This window comes from Misgurnus anguillicaudatus, chromosome 18 (genome assembly GCF_027580225.2).
Source record: "Misgurnus anguillicaudatus chromosome 18, ASM2758022v2, whole genome shotgun sequence".
Lineage (NCBI taxonomy): Eukaryota > Metazoa > Chordata > Actinopteri > Cypriniformes > Cobitidae > Misgurnus > Misgurnus anguillicaudatus.
In genome coordinates, this window is record NC_073354.2 from 17526806 (window position 1) to 17542587 (window position 15782).

The following is a 15782-nucleotide window of genomic DNA, read 5'->3' on the forward strand; positions in this document are numbered from 1 at the left end:
ATATTTCTATGCCACTGCCTTATTTATAGTCTCTTCCTCTCTCTATTTTTTCCCTCCCTCTGTTTTTGTCTTTCAGGTTTATTGTTGCCACTGTGCCCAGCAACACAAAATATCATTGAAGTGTGAAACACAGCAGTTTAGAGCAAAATCCATCCTCATTTGCAGAGACAACCTGCTGGACCTGTCATGGTTCTTTTAGATTTGAAGTGCAACTATCTCACTGTATTCCTACTGTGGAGTGAATGAAGCAATGCGATGTGGTCCTCTGATAAAAAAAAACAGAAGGGTGAAATCATTAACATTAACTGTGGTCTTATTAACTAACCATTCCCATTTTATTTTAGTTGGGTACCAAATGAAGCGTCAGATGAATTTATTCTTTTCACTACAAACACACCTGCTTTTAATGTCAATTTGGCTCATTTATGTATTGTACCTTATTAATTAAACTCAGCATTATTTGACTAATGCTGAGGTCCCTTTATTTCAGACATGACAGTCAATCATTTCTTCGTAAATTCCCTCTGCGATGACAGCTGGTAGCCATTTATACCGCCTACACATCTGCATCTTGAAGCCTCTCAAACTTTCAGGTGTTTTGTCACTCAAAAAATGTAAACTAATTTCTAAACACTTTATTAGTAGAGAGAGGTCAATGATCCGAAAAATGTTAGATAAATTGTATCACCAAATCCAATGAGTTCTATTAATGTGTATCATTTTGTGTGTGTGAGTATGTTGGCTCGAGTATGAGTGATTGAAGCCCACACACCATTACGCTAAGAGGTGAGAGCAAAGTGCCGTGAACCTCCAGTCTAATTCATATGCCACTTCTCATTGAACCTAAAGACACACACGCACACATTCCCAAAGACAGAATGTGGAGGATTTCTAGTATTGCAGCAAAGCTATCATTTAATTGTGCTGTTTAAAGATGAGTAAGTTGAATAGAAAAAAACAACGTGCGTGTCAGGGTGCAAAAGGAGAATGCGGTGGGAAGAAGGTCTAAGTCTTTTCATATAATGAGAAAATATCTTTTCATGCATGTTTGAATAACTTGAAGAGTATCAGTCATTTTAGACTCTTCATCAGCAGTTTCTCAAACTTAAAGATACATATATTTAATGACCAAAATGTCTTTAAAACTATTTAAGTGCATCTGACATGAAAATTTTTTTATCAGGCTTATGTTTAGTTTCAGTAATTTCACAAAGGTTATTAGGCAGTAATTGAAATGCCTTATTTTTTACAAATATCACATTTGTCATTTCATTGTTATTTAAACAAATTTCGGCTATATTTAGCTGCAATACACCCTGAGGCTATTTTGGGGATTTTCGCCTGGATTTGGCCTACCCAATTTCAATAGCTTCCCATACCCACATGCAGAGGTTTACATACAAAAGTTTGGAATCATTTTACAGGAAACACTTTGACATTACATAAAACACTGTTGAAAGTGCCAAACATGGTTGTATGTGTTGTCAGTCCTCCAGTGGTGTAGTGCAGGGTATACGCAGGTATACGGAGTATACCCACCTCTTTTTTTGATGGCATGGGGTATACCCACTTCTACTGGGGGCATAAATTAAGAGTATACCCACTTCTACTGGGGACATAAATTAAGAGTATACCCACTTCTCCAGACACCACTACACCACTGCAGTCCTCTAATAAACACAAAAATAAATAGGTGCTTTTTGATGTTTTTTTCCTAAAGTTTTTATATGAAAGTGTATAACTCTGGCCCTGGGTGCTCCAGCAACCTGCAGACAGTTTTGTTTGATTCCAGCAATTGTCCGCTTACAGAGGAAAAGGAATTTTTTTCTCTATCATAATCTATGCAAAAGTTATTTTACTCCAACTGAAGGGAGGAATAATACCCTTTTTGTATACAATTTCTGCCTAAAAACATTTGAAGTGTCCCCATAACCACATACAGTGGAATAAATGCAATATCTTTATATCATTTTGAAGAAAACCCTTTGAAGTTATATAAAAAGCTGCAGGTTGTGACAAATATTGTTATTTAGGTTTTTTGTCATATGATGAAACAGCAAATTTTCTTTTTTTATGTTGTAAACACTGTCTTTGAAAGTGGATAACTCTGGTTCTTTGTGTCCTAGCAGACTGCAGCTGTTGTTAGCAGCAGCAAACAGTAAACACACAAAAAAGAATGAACTCTTTAGCATGTCCAATTCAAAAGTTATTCTTATTTTACTGAAGGGTGTGAAAATAAATTTTTCATATAAAAGTACTTTGTTTTGTTTTGCACATATAATAAATAGCAAGGGATTATTCATGCACACAACCAAAGAAAATGCTGTGAATGGACTCATTTTTTAGAGTAGGACCTAAAATAAAAGATGGTGTATCATTTGTGGCTATCTGTGCTATCTGAGGCAGTTCACACTCAAGTTTCACGTAAATTTACAAAAGACCATTTTTTTACCTCATTATTCATTCGACGATTGTTGGATATGTGATGATAATAGAACAAAATAACGATGTAGCCTTATTCCTGAGAGTGAGAGCTTCCATTTGATATAAGGCTTGCCCATGTTTGTCATACTTGAGAAAATATGAAATATGTGAATATTAAATGATATTAAAAAATATGGGGGGAGTGATAGTGTAAATTAAGTGTAAATAACTTTCTTACAGTAAAACATATCTCAAAGTGATGCATATCTGCGGAAAGTAGAGAGTCAAAACTTTCAAACAGTATCTCATATGTGCTAATGGGGTCTATGACAGACCATTAAAAATTAAAAAAATATTTGATATTAAGTAATAATAAGTAATTTTGGACCCGGGACAGGGTCCTAGGGTTTAAGAGTGCATGCAAGCTTCTTAAAAAATCCACTTCTAAACACTTGTAAAATCACTACAGTTGCAACTAGAAACATTGCAAATGATGAAAGTCAGAATGAAAACATGAGGAACTGAACCACACATTAGGGGGCGCTGTGATCTCTGTCACTGACTGTAAAGTACTCAAAGGACCCAAGTTTGAACGTGATCCACGGTTGTGTGCAACCGTCATCGTTCATATAATTCATCTTTCGCGCACTCAGATAAGAAGTTTAGAAAGTCTACACGGCGTTTAGCGGATTCTGATATCAAAGTGGTACTGCATTTCTGAATGGCCTAAGCGGAGTTTAAGCGAAGGTATGTGAACATAGTGTATAATACGTGCCGAGAGCATTCAGTTCATTATCTCATTTTTGCCGGAGGTGGCGTTTAGCAGCTTTTGCATGAGCTCCTCATATAATTAATTCAGTTGGATGATACTGTAAATGGCAGCAGGAGATACTATAAAAAGCTTCATTAATGTGTTCACTGAATAAAAGAACAATGAGATCATCTTCACAGCTCATAATAAGACACAGCGCTCCGATTGGATATCTGGATGCGTGGGTGGCTGTGATGGGAACGGGCACGTCTGCATACATGTGCGAGAGAAGCTTTAGATGTTATTTGAGGGATGTCAGCTGTAAGATGATGGCTGGGGATTGGAAGAGTTCCCTGCCCTGATTACATCAGTTATCACCTTCGCACACCACCAATGTGTGTGAACATCACTTATCAGCACGTCTCCATGTGTGACTGTCTAGTGAATGGAAGAGATGGAGGCAAGTGGAGAAACCATTTCCACCTTTTTGGTACCATCCTCCAAATTGGAGCCTTCTATGTGTAAAATTACTGAATTGGCCCCTAAAACCTGCTACTATACACTTAAAAGTGTAACATCTCATGCCAAATGAAGTTTTAAAGAGCACCTATTGTCCGATTCACGATTTTACATTTCCTTTGGTGAGTAGGTGTGTATTAGTACATGTTAAAGGGACATTCCACTTTTTATTAAAATATGCACATTTTCCAGCTCCCCTGGAGTTAAACATTTGATTCTTGGAATCCATTCAGCTGATCTCCGGGTCCGGCGCCACCACACTTAAGCATAGCTTAGCACAATCCACCGAATCCGATTAGACCATTAGCATTGGAAAAAAAATAACCAAAGAGTTTCAATATTTTTCCTATTTAAAACTTTACTCTTCTGTAGTTACATTGTGTACCAAGACGGACATAAAATCAAAAGTTGGGATTTTTTAGGAAGATATGGTTATGACTATACTCTCATTCTGGCGCAATAATCAAGGACTTTGCTAATGTAGCATGGCTGCAGCAGGCGTAGTGATATTACGCACTGCCCGAAAATAGTTCCCTGCCATTTAAAAAGTAACCAAGGGGATTGTATTATACCAAAATTGACTTGTATAAAATGTTTTTATTATATTTTCTTACCATTGCCTTATAAGCAGCTTGTGAATAGCACAAATGTGCTCACTCACAATACTTTAAGTAAACGAATAGGACTCATATTAGGACAAAGACCTACAAAATTACATTTATTGCAGATGTAATTCATTACTGTATATTACTGTCTGCCTTTTAAGTCTGTTGAAACTGTTGAATACTGGATTACTGAATAAATTACTTTGTACCTTCTAATGGATTGTCCTGTTCTATGTTCTGTTCATCTTTATGACAACTCTGACTCTCCCCTCTTTTTCTTATGACAGAGTCGACTGGAAACTGATTGGTTGAGGTTGAAAAGACTGGAAGGAAAAGTAGGTGTTTAGATGGACGCGTTTGTCTGCAGACTTCCCAGCCAAAAGATCATGGCAGGATTCAGGTTAGGCTTATTATGTTTAATTGATTCAAGCAAGACCCATTTGCCAATTCAAGCAATGCATAACTTACTCCCAGTCTGTGCACTTCTCATATCCCCACATACTGTACCGTTTGTATCAATTTCACACACACAAGCTCGCCCAGTTTTGGTCGAAATTACTTTATTTTATGAGGGGTCTGCCTCCACACCATGCATTGTCAGTTCAATGACCTTCTTTCAGCAGTCTTCCTCTTGCATATTCATATGCACAGCAACATTAGCATCGCAGCTATGAAATATGTATGCCGTATGAGGCAGGGAGCAATAGAGAGCTGGCCTTTCATATCCCGAGTCAGTGGAGAGGTAGGTTAGGGAGTCTTTCTGGAAAAGTTTGGAGACGTTTTGTAAGGCTTTTGTGACAGAATCTTGTGGGACGGCCAAGTAGTTTCAGACTTTGTAATAGAAAATTGTGGGGAGGGGGGGTCAGCTAAGGGCAGACTGAACTGTCTCTACGCCAGCTAGCACTTTATAAAGATACATACTGTAGAGACGTTTGGAGTGGATTTAGAATGAAACTATAGCATGATTTGAACGAGATCCATCAAACTAAATCTGGATACTAATCAGGATCCGACCTGTTCTGATATTGGCAATTTAGAGACTGACTGGAATTGATCCTTTGTATTGTAACAGGACTCTTGAAAGCAATTCATCACCGAATATAAAACTTCTCTTTATATAAATTATGCATTTGCCATCCCAAATGTATATGATTTCCTTTCTTGAGCTGAACACAAACAATATACAATAAGGAACAATTATATTACTTGAGTGTCATGAAAAAACACACATAAGTACGACAACTACCCCCTAAAACTGCATTATTTAAATTATTTCTGTGGAATTGTTACAAGCGAGTGAAACTAAAACTAAAATAAAGCACAAGATAAAACAATGAAACAGCTTCCTGTATGTGAAACAACATAAGTAGAAGAGAACAGAAAGTACAAAAGTAAAGTTGCCTTCTGTTTTCCGTCTCAAAAGAGATTCTCAGTGTGTGTATCCTATTCTCTGCAGGAGGGTCAGTGTGAGGAAGATGAGGGTGACAGCAGGTCACCACACTGCATCATGGGAAGGTGGGGGTGAGTTTCATTCCACTACAGCATAAGTCACCTTGAACGTGTGAATGTGTGTATTTGTCTTCTATCGTAACACATGAGTACCAGCATTCACCATTATAATATTACAATACATGCAGGCACACAAAAGCGTATGCAAATGCTCAGTCACCCTGCTATCACACAGAGCTTTGTCCTGTACCACTGTTTTTGTTGATTTGTAAAGTAGGGGAGAACGGGGGCAAATGTAACACAAGGCGAAAGTAACAAACCACATCCAAAATTTGTATTAAATTTACACATACATTTTTAATTTGTCATATTGTCACATGATCTAATGATCACACACATACGCATCACAACATACAAGTGCACACAAAAACACTGCCATATGTTTCCACACATATATAATCACAAAACAAATTGTGCAACATACTGCACATACCAATGAATACAGAAGTATTATAAAGCTCTCAGAATGAACAGAAATTAAAATGCTTCACTTATTTCCCATTAATCAAACCAGGCAGCACTATTAAACCTGTTTTTTGGACATAAGGTCAGTTATAACCTCTTGTACAGCTGTCAAAGCTGATCGATTGCCTGTTTGTTTTAATCTCTCTAACACTGTTTTCAAATCATTGCTGTATATTTATCGACTTGCATGTTTCTTGGGTATTGAACCTACAACTTTGGCATGGCTAGCACCATACATCCAATACCAAGTAAGCTAAAGGAACACTAAACTTGATACTACATTATAAGCATGCACCTATTATTAGCATCCACCAACCGCAACCAAGCAAAACAATTGCTTTGCACTCTGCACTTGTTTATACAAATTGTAAAGTTGTGAACTCCCTTATAATTCAGAGATCTGTCAGTGTCAAAATATTCACTGCTGTGACACACAAGTGACCTATATCACTTGCACGTGAGTTTAGAGATTAAAAACAACTTGGTTTTGCAAGTCAATTCAACCTACTATTTTATGTTCTGAATTGTGATTAGTTAAAATAACTTATAAAAACAAGTTGGAATTGTTTAACTTTTGAAAAAAATTTGATTTCGGAGGGTTTCTTTCAGATTTGCTGACGAATAAATTATATTAATCTAATGAAAGTTATAATTGTATTGTTTTTATGTTTATTAATGTTACAATATAGGTTTTACTATAACATTTTCTGTTAGTTGCCAGAATTAATGTGTTTAGTAGCAAGCGTCTCAATGGAACCTATGAAATTATCTCAAACCTACACTCTAAAAAATGCTGGGTAATTTTCAACCCGAATATTAATCTGATCTTCTATTCCCATGCAAAATGCAAATAACCTAGGCTGCGTTTCCCGTAGGGGTGTAACGGTACGCAAAAATCACGGTTCGGTGCGAACCCCGGTTTTGAAGCCACGGTTCGGTTCATTTTCGGTACAGTAAGGGAAAAATGCAAACATTAGACTGCAGGTTGTTTATTACTATAAACTTTTTTTACAATTTGTTTACACTTTTTTAAACACTTTTTATTAAATATAACATATAAAATATATATAAAATGAAAAAATAATAAATAAAATACTACTGCAAAGTTCTTTTTTTTACATTATTTTATAACAGAAGGTAACTCTTTTCTTAACCTTCTCTTAAACTTTTTCTACTAAAACCTTGAACAAACAAATTCAATTCCTGAATACATTTATGAACAATTAGCCTACATTTTTGCCACCAAAAATGTTCTGTTTTGATTTATTTTGGATTGTTTAACTCACAGTATTGAATTGGCTATGTACCATCTCTGTATAAAAATAATATTACTGCTCTATGTGTAACTGCATAGCAAGCAACATGATGATATACTTATTATACACTCATTTTGAGATTAGTGAGTTGCATGCATAGCCATGATCTTTTGCACGTTTCTCCTATTCTTTGCTTGTGTTGTCAATGTAAGCTGCCTGTGACTTTACTAACGAACCCCTCCGCAGCTGAGTAACAGCTGAGTAAGCCCGGGTTACAACTCTTCCGTGTCCCGACCAGCTGATCGCATTGTGACAATGATATGATTGACATGAGGTGCAGATGAAAAATCTGATCACGCATTCCTTATTCTCGCTGTCACAGAAAGCGCGTCTCATGAATGCGTAGCAACGAAAGACGCGCAACCTCTCACTCACTTTTGAAAGAACAAAGCAGCGCGTTGACACGCGTTTAACATGCGCTTTTAGATACGACACGTAAACGTTTACATCAATAATCAAACGGATATACAACTAAGTAAATAAAAATCTTTCTGCGGGCCGAATTATGTTATATGTTTGACAGAAGACTTGCGCTGAACGAGGAGACTTCCGCCACTTAATATGTTCGTGCGGAAACGCACGTATTATGTTCCGCACAGGCGCACACAAAATGCATTCGGCCTTTCGGTGCACGCGTGCACCGTGCCGAAAGCCCTGAACCGAAACGGTCCGGTTCGAATACACGTACCGTTACACCCCTAGTTTCCCGATAACGTTGTCAAAGACTCTAAAAGAAAAATCCAGATAATTTACTCACCACCATGTCATCCAAAATGTTGATGTCTTTCTTTGTTCAGTCGAGAAGAAATTATGTTTTTTGAGGAAAACATTGCAGGATTTTTCTAATTTTAATGGACTTTAATGGACACCAACAATTAACACTTAACTCAACACGTAACAGTTTTTTTAACGGAGTTTCAAAGGACTATAAACGATCCCAAACGAGGCAAAAGGGTCTTATCTAGCAAAACGATTGTCATTTGCAAAACACAAAACATGTCACGGACTAGCCGTGACATTTAAGTTAAACCTTAACTACAAGTATACCTTTTCTTGGCGTGTTTCCCGAACTGTACCTTAGCGGGTTTCTTAAGATATTCCTTCTTACGTACGATGTTACCAGGTGCTGTCCATGGCAATGGTGCTGAATAGGTTGATATTAGTCCCTTTCACACATACAGTCTTTACTGGTAATTTACTGGTAAATTGCAGTTAACATGTCATGTGTGAACAGAACCTTTCCGGTAAATCAGTGCTCCCAATTTACCAGTAAGACAGGTTGTAAGATTACCAGTAATATACCGGTAAGCGCTGTGTGTGAACGAAAAATATAGCATTACCGGCATTTAGAACGGACGACGTCAGACCGCGCTGACGGATCGGGCCAATCAGAAAGTTTTTTATACAGGTGTTAATATTTCAAATTGCAAACAACTAAATTCAACCTTTTATTTTATATCAAACCCGTGCAAAACCCGCAATTAATTTCCAAACGTATCATGCATAAACTGCTCCAATGCATAAGGTGGGTCGTGAAAGTCACCTGCTTGGATGTGCATTAAAATTAAAATATATATAAAAACAAACTGTCGTTCATTAGTTCACACGTTTATTGTGCTTGGACACTGGATGCGCAAGCAGTGTGGTTACAATGCGGATAAGACGCATTTCTGGAGCCGCGCCTGTTAAATATAACATAAAAATATATAATATATAAATATATATTATGATTGCATTAGATTTAAGCTTTGATTAGTTTTAATGTGGACATTTTGTTGACCTAAGGAGACTATTCAAGCAGTAATCAAGTGGAGCAGTTTCTTTTCAATGTTTATAAAGAATATGGCATGTAGTTGCCTTAAAGTTATAAAACATAAAATAACCTCGATGCAAAGTTGAATTAACATCAATAATAATATTTAGGAAAATCAACAATTACGATTTCGTGATGAATGTGCTCCTGTGGCATGCGATTTTTTTACTTGTTTTGTGTTATTTGAAGCTAAAATAGCCGGTAAACTAAAGATTTAACGGATATGAAATGCACAAATGAAATAGTAAGATTCATATATTTATATTTATATTTATATTTATATTTATATATTTATATATTTATTTATTTATTTATTTATTGTTTACAATGGACATTTTATTATTCAGGATTGCACTTTTTAATTCAGGCATACAAACTGAATGTAATAAGCAGTATTGCAATTGCAATAATTTTTTCTGCATTTTTTTCTTTTTTTAAAAAATAGATACAAAATAGCCTATACAACTAACACCTGAAGTAAAAAATAAAACAAAACATTATTCCAATCTTTTCTTTTACTAACTAACTAATTTACTTCATCTTCCGACAAATTTCCGACAAATTTCAATGACAAAATGAATCATCCACACTCTTCACAGCATGTGTCATCTACTTTAGCTTTGCCCACGGCTCTTTCCTACAGTGTCTCTGATGTATTCACAGATGCTTATACATACACAAACATTATGACACACTCTTGTTTTCTAAGAAAGAAAGTCTGCAACAAGCAGAGACAAATACCTATTGTATAGCCTGTATTTTGCAGGTAACCCCCACTTCCCCACACACACAATCCTGTCTTAAACATCAAATGAAGCGTGTAAAGAAAGAGTCGACCGTTCTGATGTCGTTGGATGGGTGTGGATAGATAGTAAAAATAAGCATTAGTGTAGTATTTATGGATCTTACAGCCCTTTATTTAGGGTTATGTATGAGGATTCAGGGACACATTAGTAGTGTGTCTGTTGCTAATGTATTTGCATGTGGTTTATTGTGGGGGCGTGTATGTTTAAGTACTATTCAAATAAATACCATTTAAGTATGGCGATACTACTGAGGGAGCTTTTCAGACATTTAGTTGTTGTGATATTGATTATTGCAATGTTTCAAGTCTTCTGTGTGTGAGTAAACCAGTTCCCAGCCCCACCAGAGCAGGTTGGGTCAGTTCTCATATTTACCTGCCTACTGGTTTAGCTCTGCCTCTTCTCTGTCACTTCCTGTATCAGGTGTGTGAATGCGTTCTTCAGTAGTTGGCATCCCAGTGCGTGTTAGGGTGGCCGGGGGCCTTTGGAATAAAATACCCAGGACAACTCTCACTCCTTACTGGATACCACATAAATTATACCATCAAGCAATTTTAAACACGAGGCCTCTGGGACAAAGTCCTCTTTCTTTTTGTTTTGCTTTCCTTCACTCACACTTTCTCTCCCCTTCTCATTTTCTCTCTGCCGGAGAGGTTGGATTACCTGTTCAGGTAAGCAGGAGAAAGGCAAAGGTCCTTGTGAGTTTAACTGTTTTATATTAACTTTTACGTCTGCTTCTAATCATCGATCTATATGTGATGACCTTTGAATGGTTGACTCTGGTTGAAACTTTCTTTGTTTATTTAGCAACTTCTAAGTCATAATGTTTTTGAAAATCTGTGTGGGTGTTTGCACACTTGTATATACTGTATATATATATACATGTGTGTGATTGTTGTCACAATGTTATATATGTTAAGAAACATGTACAGCATATACAGTATCAGTGTTTGTGTCAAAATTATTTTGTGTCAGCAGTTTCGGTCTTCACAGACTGTTTAGCCGGCAAAACTAACAGCATCACATGTCAGTGTGCGTGCTTGTGTTTGGGTTAATGTAAATACAGGCTTACTTTTGATGTATCTTCTTTTGTTGGCGTTTATTTGTAGTTTCGACTGGATGTGGCATTATATGAAGTGCTAGACATCATTTACAAAGTTCTAGTGATACAGTACGCTGTTTTGTCAGGTTACCCAACATGTCCATGTTGTAACATCTAAAGACTTTGTTTTGATTTTTTTATAAGTAAAAAGCATAGCGTTAAAGTTGCCACATATTGCATGTTTATAATTGTTACAGTCTATAAAGAAAGTAAAGTTATAATGAAAGGAGATTATAAAATGCTATGACTTGTCCATTATATATCCCAGTTAGATGTAACATCAGGAGATATAGAGATCAGATAGGGTGATTAAGAAAACAGTCTGGCCATGGTTGACAAAAACCTTATGTGGGTTGAAGAAGACGTTTGAGATTAAAAAGAAGAGGGATTAGAGATGAGTTGGTAGAAAAAACTGAACGTTGAGGGGGAAGGGAGTTATGTTCATTTACATATGAACTCTTATGTAATTCTCCACACGCTACACTGGAAGATGCTTTGGTGTGAAGTTTTGATGTTTAGTTTCCCAGCATTCCTGTCCTACATAGCAGAAACATGTAGCCTCATTTTTATATAGACTGTTTATGTATGAGAATGGTGTATTTTAAATATTTTTAATTTTGTGAGAATGGTTTAACGCACATACCCTCTTAAATGCACATATAATAATACCCATCATTTTAACTGTATAGTCATTATTTGGACATTAATAATTTTTATATTTATTATATTGCATTATTCGTTTAATTATGAATTTAAAGGGAGTCCCAGAGGTGTTTTTTGAGTCCTGTAAGTTTTTGTTCAGGGTTTAACTTGTTCACAGAGGGCATTCAACTGTGTTTCTCAGGAATGCTGTTGAACAGATATGAAACATGTCTGAACAAATCATAATGAAGTCAAAAACATATCCACTGCAGCACTGAAAGATAGAAAGAGATCCACCCTAAGTTCTGTTGCTCTAAAGCTTGCAATTTACCTTTCCTTGCTGAAAATTTAAGTTAGAACCTAAATAAGAATTGTTTTAATTCACTTGAGGTAAGCTAATACAGATTTGGTGTTGATGCAGAATATACAGAGTTGTTTACTGTCATTTACAGCAGGGAAAATAAGTATTTGTATTTGACACATTAGCATTTTTATCAGTAAGGGGATTTCTAAGGGTGTTTTCACATATAGTTCATTTTAAAAGAACCAAACCCAGTTCACTTAAAGTGAACCAGAAAAGGAACCAGCTGAATGTGACCTCAGTCCTTTTGGTGTTCACAATATAGTGGACTCAAAAGAGGACCCAGTTCTTTTTTTGGTCCTCTTCAGAACTGAAGTGATCTCAGACCTTTTCTTGTTCACATCACAACTTCATAAGAACTCAGATCCCAGCTTTCTGTGCAGCAGTTGATTTTGATACAATGTCCAAACGACACGCAAAGCGGACCGGGACCTCATTGATTTCACATATCAAAAAGAAATCGAACCACAAAGGAACCCAGAAGCGAACCGTACTCGGACCACCTCCTGACGTGGTCTGAGTTCGGTTCACTTCTGGATCCTTTTAGGGGGGTCTGAGATCACTTGGTTTGTTCACATATACACCCTGAACTGATCTGAGAGCATTTGGAGGGCTCAAACGAACTAGGTGTGAAAACACCCTAAGTGGGTCATTGACACAAAATTTCCACCAAATGTAGCCACCAAGCCAAATATTGAATTCATACAAAGAAATCAGAACATTTAAGTATACAAGTTGAGTCATAATAAGTAAAGTGAAATGACACAGGGAATAAGTATTGAACACATGAAAAGAACAAGGTGCAAAATGGCATAGAAAGCCAGGAGATCACCTGAAATCTGTCAGTATTAAGATATCCTAATTAATTCATTACCCAGGAGGCACACAGGAAAGACTTCATGATGGGTAAAAACAAAGAACTCTCTCAAGATCGTCAAAAAAGTCAACTTATCATTGAAAAGCATTTTGATGGGAATGGTTATAGGCGCATTTCCAGAATGCTGAATGTTCCTGTGAGCACTGTGGGGGCCATTATCCGGAAATGAAAAGAGCATCACTTCACCATAAACCGAAGAATAATCAGGAAAGTTCTCCAAGAGCCAAGAACCACTCAAGCAGAACTTCAGGAAGACCTTGCATCAGCAGGTACTGTTGTTTAAAAAAAAAAGTATAAGCAATGCACTGAACCGCCATGGCATCCATGCACGCTTACCATGCAAGACTCCATTGCTGAACGAAAAGCATGTTGAGGCTCGGTTAAAGTTTGCGAAAGAGCATTTGGAGAAGCCTGTGGATTATTGGGAGACTATAGTATGGTCAGATGAAAGCAAAATTTAACTTTTTGGCAGTCATTCTACACACCTAGTTTGGGGAAGAAATGGCACTGCCCACCACTCCAAGGACACCACAACAACAGTTAAATTTGGGAGTGGAAGCATCATGGTTTGGGGCTGCTTTTCAGCAAGGGGTACTGGCAAACTTACTATTATTGAAGGCAGGATGAATGGAGAAATGTACCGGGACATTCTGGATAAAAATCTGCTGCCATCTACCAGAAAGCTGAAAATGAAAAGAGGGTGGACAAACATAAGGCCAAGGAAACAATAAAGTGGTTTAAGAAAATCAAGTTGCTTGAATGGCCCAGTCAATCACCGGACCTAAATCCCATAGAAAATCTATGGAGAGAACTGAAGATCAAAGGAAATAAAAGAGGCCCAAGGAACCTTCAAGATTTAAAGACCATTTGTGTGGAAGAATGGGCCAGAATCACTCCCGAGCAATGCTGTTTCTAAAAGCTATAATCACCAACAAAGGCTTTTCTATAAAGTATTAAATAAAGTGTGTTCAATACTTATTCCCTGTGTCATTTCACTTTATTATTATTATGACTCAACTTGTATACTTAAATGTTCTGATTTCTTTGTATGAATTCAATATTTGGCTTGATGGCTAAATCTATTGTGTCAATAGCCCATTTAGAAATCCTCTTACTGATAAAAATGCTGATGTGTCAAATACTTATTTTCCCCGCTGTAAATATCAAGCCAAATGGTTCAGTCAGTCAACCAGAAGAAATATTCAAAACAAAATGTAAGTGTCCCACTTACCAGTTGCTTGGAGTGAGCGATTAGTTCCCTCAATGATGCCGTAAAGGACTAAATGCCCTTTGGCAAAATGAAATATGACCAAACAAAAGCTTACAGAAAGAAAAATGGATGTCAGTTTATTTTTGGATGTGAAAATGTGGCTGAAGCCTAAAAATATGCTTGGAGGTTGAGAGAGAAAGGAAAACGAAAAAGACAACAGATAAAAACACTGTTTAAGACCACATTTGATTTTCAATGAATAAAGCAAGAAATGTTAAAGGGACACTCCACATTTTTTGAAAAAAGGCTCCCCTATAGTTAAATAATTGATTTTTACATTTTGGAATCCATTCAGTCACGCCTTCTGCAGCCATGTTACGACAGCAAAATCCTTGATTATTACACCAGGATGAGAGTATAGTTCCTAGCTATATCTGCCTAGAAATCGCAACTTTTAATTTTCTTTCAGTCTTAGTACACAATGTAACTACAGAAGAGTCAAGTTTTAAATAGGAAAAATATCGAAACTCTTTGGTTATTTTTTGAGCGCGATGCTAATGGTCTAATCAGATTTAACAGATTATGCTAAACTATGCTAAAAGTTGTACCGCCAGACCCGGAGATCAGCTGAATGGATTCCAAAAATTAAAAAAATGTCATGTTTAACTCTAGGGGAGCTGGAAAATTAGTACATTTTCAAAAAAGTGGAGTGTTTGTTTAAGTTGAAGTTTATAATATTTAGCATTTTTTGGCAGATATAATAAGACTAATCAGTAACATTGAGCAAATGTTAACTCCTTTGGACAAAAGGTCAAGTTTTCTTGCTTGATTTGAGGTGTTTGGAACATCCATACTGGGAAAACATGGATCATCAGTTTTTACACAAATTTGTGAAGTCTATGCCAGTACATGCTGTCATTAAGGCAAAAGGGTGATACTAAAAAGCCTTCTCATTCAAATAATTCTAAGTATTTTGCGTGAAATAAAAAAAATGAATATGTTGCAGTAATTTGCTTTGCACTTTCATGGGAAAATGCTGGGAGATCAAAAAGTGCTGACACACACATGCACACACACGCACACATGCAAGACAATTTTTAACTGAAGCTTTCAGGGGAAAGTGCACATTAGGCAAAGTGTTACACAATTATTAATCAGTTAATACAAAGTAATGTTTTCCAGTTGTGTGTTATTGAAGAATGTCATTAAATGGACTGGATCTAAGAGGCTGTTTATATCTGGTATTAAGATGCGTTTTGGTTGATTGGATCGCAAGTGGACAAGAGATACATATTCACTTTCAGGGCTCCAGACTAACCTTTTTCACTAGGAGCACAGTGGCCCCCAACTGAAAATTTTAGGGGCGCAACCAGAAAATTTAGGGG

The 15782-nt window shown here is 36.6% G+C and overlaps 1 protein-coding gene across 3 annotated transcripts in view; it reads left to right on the forward strand.

Moving 5' to 3' along the window:
• Positions 1–3440: 3440 nt before the first annotated feature.
• The window catches only part of lnx1 (ligand of numb-protein X 1), a 60070-nt gene continuing 47728 nt past the window's right edge, over positions 3441–15782 (forward strand). For 2 of the 3 annotated variants that reach the window (XM_055186859.2, XM_055186861.2), the window contains exon 1: positions 10627–10876. The gene's annotated coding sequence lies outside the window, so the exon portion shown is untranslated. Of the gene's footprint in view, positions 3636–4586; positions 4700–5755; positions 5821–10626; positions 10877–15782 lie in introns of those variants that run through there. The other variant, XM_055186860.2, reaches the window with a different exon arrangement.